This window comes from Ovis aries, chromosome 24 (assembly GCF_016772045.2).
Source record: "Ovis aries strain OAR_USU_Benz2616 breed Rambouillet chromosome 24, ARS-UI_Ramb_v3.0, whole genome shotgun sequence".
NCBI lineage: Eukaryota > Metazoa > Chordata > Mammalia > Artiodactyla > Bovidae > Ovis > Ovis aries.
In genome coordinates this window covers 27143931-27149296 of record NC_056077.1, presented here as the reverse complement: position 1 = coordinate 27149296, position 5366 = coordinate 27143931, and the positions used below count along the sequence as shown (strand labels likewise).

Sequence of the window (5366 nt, the reverse complement as noted above, 5' to 3'; positions counted from 1 at the left end):
CTTCTTTCCCAATTTGGAGTATGGTACAGCCACATGCGGCAAGTTACAGACAAAAAATAATAAGTAAAATAACAATAAAAATAATAAAATAATTATTAAAGTTTAATTCGATACATTGTATTTTCATTCAGTTCAAGAATTTTTTTTTTTTTGGCCAAGAGGCATGCAGGATTTCAGTTCCCCCACCAGGAATCAAACCCTCACCCTCTGCAGTGGAAGAGCAGAATCTTAACCATTGGACCGCTAGGGAAGTCCTCCATCTTTCTTTGTGTGTGTGAGCTTATGTAATGCACCAAATCCACAGGATGCTGCTCCACATAGCCTGGAGGGAATGACTGGGCGCCCCCTAGAGCTCACTGTTAAGTGGTGGCCCTCCACGTAGCACAGGAAGAAAAACTTAGCTCTGCTCTACTAAGGGGTCATTAACACTCTTTCTGGGAGAAAGGATTTCAAGTGTTTTTTAAAACTTTTTTCCTCCTGCCTAAGTTGCAATTCGTGATTTTTCTACAATGACGTGCATGCTAGGTCGCTTCAGTCGTTTCCAACTTTTTGCGACCTCGTGGACTGTATAGCCCACCAGGCTCTCCTGTCCATGGGATACTCTAGGCAAGAATACTAGAGTGGGCTGCCATTTCCTCCTCCAGGGGATTTTCCTGAGCCAGGGATCAAACCTGCATTTCCTGTGGCTCCAGCATTGCAGGTGGATTCTTTACCACTTGAGCCACCCGGGAAGCCCTCAAAAAGCAAACTGTCCTTGCGACCATGACAGGACTCGAACCTGTAATCTTCTGATCCGAAGTCAGACGCCTTATCCATTAGGCCACATGGCCACCGACAATGCTAAGGCAGTGATTTTGTAACAAGAAAAAAATGTAATGGAAAGAGCCTGCTGAAGTGTTTTCAGTGTACTGAAAATGTACAGAATGTCTATCTTCCCACAACAACAAAATTTTCCAAGTGTATGGAGTAAATTCCCTCCTGGTCCAGGGGTTAAGACTCTGCACTTCCAATGCAAGCAGCATGGGTTCAAGCAGCAGGATCCTGCTTGCGGCTCGGCAGGGCAGCATGTATTGAGTTGGCCAAGAATTCATTTGGGCTTTTCCATAAGATGGTATAGAAATATCCAAACAAACTCTTTGGCTAACTCAATAAAAAAAATAAAACGAAAAGTGCACTGAAGCCTAAAGTGTAGTGTTATGATTCTGAATGATTATAACTGGAAATAACTGTAAGTAGCCCCAGCCCCAAGGCTTTTATTGCATATGAAAAACAAATGGGGGGAGTGAGGGGCAACAGACAGAGGTAAGGGATTGAGGTCCAAACTACTGACACTGTGTTATAAAATAAGTAAGCTACAGGGTGTATTATAAAGCTCAGGGAAAGTATAGCCAATATTTGATAATAACTTTAAGTTGAATACATCTGTAAGTTTTGAAGCTCTATGCTGTATACCTGAAACTAATATCATATTGTAAATCAACTATATGCCTCTGTTTTTCTTTAACATGATGGGCTGGTACTCAGATTATCTTACTCTTTAAAATCCCTCTTTCTTCTCTTTTGTCTGCTCTCCCCACTCCACCTCCAGGTTTCTACCTTGCAGTCTTTGGCCCGAATGGCGAATGTAGTTTAATGAATCTCTCAGTGAAAAAAGAAGAAAAAGATAAAAAGGATGCTTTTGAAAGCTCATGATGCAATCACAAGGATCCACCCAGGTGAATGGTCTGCTCAAAGGCACATGAACTTGTCCTGGCCCAGGGGATTGGTCACTGGCCAAGGAAAATTCCAGACTTTCTTTGCACTGGCACCAGGGAACATTGGTCCCAGGGAGAAGTGACAGGAAGTAATATGGATACATACTTTCCCCCAAAGAGTCCCTGCGGGTGAGGGAGGAGTTCAGTTCAGTTCAGTTCAGTCTCTCAGTCGTGTCCGACTCTTTGCAGCCCCATGAATCACAGCATGCCAGGCCTCCCTGTCCATCACCATTTCCCGGAGTTCACTCAGATTCACATCCATTGAGTCAGTGATGCCATCCAGCCATCTCATCCTCTGTTGTCCCCTTCTCCTCCTGCCCCCAATCCCTCCCAGCATCAGAGTCTTTTCCAATGAGTCAACTCTTCGCATGAGGTGGCCAAAGTACTGGAGTTTCAGCTTAAGCATCATTTCTTCCAAAGAAATCCCAGGGCTGATCTCCTTCAGAATGGACTGGTTGGATCTCCTTGCAGTCCAAGGGACTCTCAAGAGTCTTCTCCAACACCACAGTTCAAATGCATCAATTCTTCGGTGCTCAGCTTTCTTCACAGTCCAACTCTCACATCCATACATGACTACTGGAAAAACCATAGCCTTGACTAGATGGACCTTAGTCAGCAAAATAATGTCTCTGCTTTTGAATATGCTATCTAGGTTGGTCATAACTTTTCTTCCAAGGAGTAAGCGTCTTTTACTTTCATGCCTGCAGTCACCATCTGTAGTGATTCTGGAGCCCCACAAAATAAAGTCTGACACTGTTTCCACTGTTTCCCCACCTATTTGCCATGAAGTAATAGGATCGGATGCCATGATCTTCGTTTTCTGAATGTTGAGCTTTAACCCAACTTTTTCACTAGAGATCTCTTCAAGAAAATTAGAGATACCAAGGGAATGTTTCCTGCAAAGATGAGATCAATAAAGGACAGAAATGGTATGGACCTAAAGGAAGCAGAAGATATTAAGAAGAGGTGGCAAGAATACACAGAAGAACTGTACAAAAAGATCTTCACCACCAAGATAATCACGATGGTGTGATCACTCATCTAGAGCCAGACATCATGGAATGTGAAGTCAAGTGGGCCTTAGAAAGCATCGCTACAAAAAAAGCTAGTGGAGGTGATGGCATTCCAGTTGAGCTGTTTCAAATCCTGAAAGATGATGCTGTGAAAGTGCTGCCTTCAATATGTCAGCAAATTTGGAAAACTCAGCAGTGGCCACAGGCCTGGAAAAGGTCAGTTGTCATTCCAATCCCAAAGAAAGGCAATGCCAAAGAATTCTCAAACTACCACACAATTGCACTCATCTCACATGCTAGTAAAGTAATGTTCAAAATTCTCCAAGCCAGGCATCAGCAATACGTGAACTGTGAACTTCCAGATGTTCAAGCTGGTTTTAGAAAAGGCAGAGGAACCAGAGATCAAATTGCCAACATCCAGTGGATCATGGAAAAAGCAAGCGAGTTCCAGAAAAACACCTATTCCTGCTTTATTGACTATGACAAAGCCTTTGACTGTGTGGATCACAATAAACTGTGGAAGATTCTGAGAGAGATGGGAATACCAGACCACCTGACCTGTCTCTTAAGAAATCTGTATGCAGGTCAGGAAGCAACAGTTAGAACTGGACATGGAACAACAGACTGGTTCCAAATAGGAAAAGGAGTACCTCAAGGCTGTATATTGTCACCCTGCTTATTTAACTTATATGCAGAGTACATCATGAGAAACGCTGGGCTGGAAGAAACACAAGCTGGAATCAAGATTGCCGGGAGAAATATCAATAACCTCAGCTATGCAGATGACACCACCCTTATGGCAGAAAGCGAAGAGGAACTAGAGGGAGGAGAGGGTGGGAAAAATTGAGAGTGATGTTGACATAAATAGACAGCTAATGGGAGCTGCTGTATAACACAGGGAATTCAGCTGAGTGCTCTGTGATGACCTAGAAGGGTGGCAATAGGGGAAGGAGTGGGATAGAGACTCCAGAGGGAGTGGATATGTGAACCGGCTGTGCTGTGCTGTGCTAAATTGCTTCAGTCCTGTCTTGCTCTTTGTGACCCTATGGCCAGGCTCCTCTGACCATGGGATTCTCCAGACAAGAATACTGGAGTGGGTTGCCATGCCCTCCTCCAGGGGATCTTTCGGACCCAGGGGTTGAACTCATGTCTCTTTCGTCTACTGCATTGACAGATGTGTTCTTTACCACTAGTACCACCTGGGAAGCTCAGATATATACATACTTGTTGCCGATTCTTGTTGTACAGTGGAAACAAACACAACATTCTAAAGCAATTATACTCCAACTAAAGCTAAATTTTAAAAAATTACCTTATGTACCTATAAAAAGAAGAGTCCTGTTTTCTTGAGGGGTGTGGTAAGGGTTACTAGTATTTTCAAAGTGAAAGTGAAGTGGCTCAGTTGTGTCTGACTCTTTACAACCCTGTGGACTATAGCATACCAGGTTCCTCCATCCATGGGATTCTCCAGGTAATAGTGGAGTGGGTTTCCATTTCCTTCTCGAGGGGATCTTCCCAATACCAGGGATCGAACCCGGGTCTCCCACATGGCAGGCAGATGCTTTAACCTCTGACCCACCAGTATTTTCAAATGGCTGACCAAACTGAGGGGTAGGGCAGCAGCCTTCAGGCTAGACAAACTCGGATTTGCAATTCTCACCAGGTTGATTCCTAGCTGGTTGACCCTGTGCAAGACTCTCCTAACCTATCAGGGACCTCAGTTTCTGCATCTGTAAAATGCAGGTAAGAGTGTTGATTCCCTGGGGCTGTTCTGAGGATGAAATGAGGAGATAAATAAACGCAAAATGCTCAGCACTATCATGAGACTCAGGGGACTTCCCTGGTGACTCAAGCAGTAAAGAATCTGCCTGCAATGCAGGAACTGCAGGTTTGATCCCTGGGTCAGGAAGATCCCCTGGAGGAGGAAATGGTAACCCACTCCAGTATTCTTGCCTGGAGAATCCCATGGACATAGGAGCCTGGTGGGCTACAGTCCAGTCCGCGAGATCGCAAAGAATCAGACACGACTGAAGCAACTTAGCACACGTGCACGCATCACATGACTCGTGTGCTCAGCAAACTGTATTGTATAAAATAAAGTTTTCATTCAAGGAATATTTTTGCCATATAAATGCTGTTGCTGCTGCTAAGTCGCTTCAGTCATGTCAGACTGTGAGCGATGCCATGGACTGCAGCCTACCAGGCTCCCCTGTCCTTGGGATTCTCCAGGCAAGAACACTGGAGTGGGTTGCTGTTTCCTTTTCCAATGCATGAAAGTGAAAAGTGAAAGCGAAGATGCTCAGTTGTATCCGACTCTTAGCGACCCCATGGGCTGCAGCCTACCAGGCTCCTCCATCCACGGGGTTTTCCAGGCAAGAGTACTGGAGTGGGGTGCCATTGCCTTCTCCTATATAAATGCTAGGGTGGATGAAACTGAGCAGCCCCTGCTCTCTGGAGCTTACAGGTCAGTGGAACAGATAGTCATGGTGTAACCGCATGAATGAAGAAGTACAAATTACACCAAATACTGAGAAGGAAAAGTCCAGAGGACTAAGAGAAAATATAACCAGGGCCACCTAATCTCGTCACTTTTTAACCC

At 44.7% G+C, this 5366-nt stretch overlaps 1 non-coding gene across 1 annotated transcript; it reads right to left on the bottom strand.

Annotated features, from left to right (window-relative positions):
* Nucleotides 1-757: 757 nt before the first annotated feature.
* On the bottom strand, nucleotides 758-830 carry TRNAR-UCG (transfer RNA arginine (anticodon UCG)). The gene has a single exon. It is a non-coding gene; the product is annotated as a tRNA-Arg (tRNA).
* Between the last annotated feature and the right edge of the window lie 4536 nt (nucleotides 831-5366).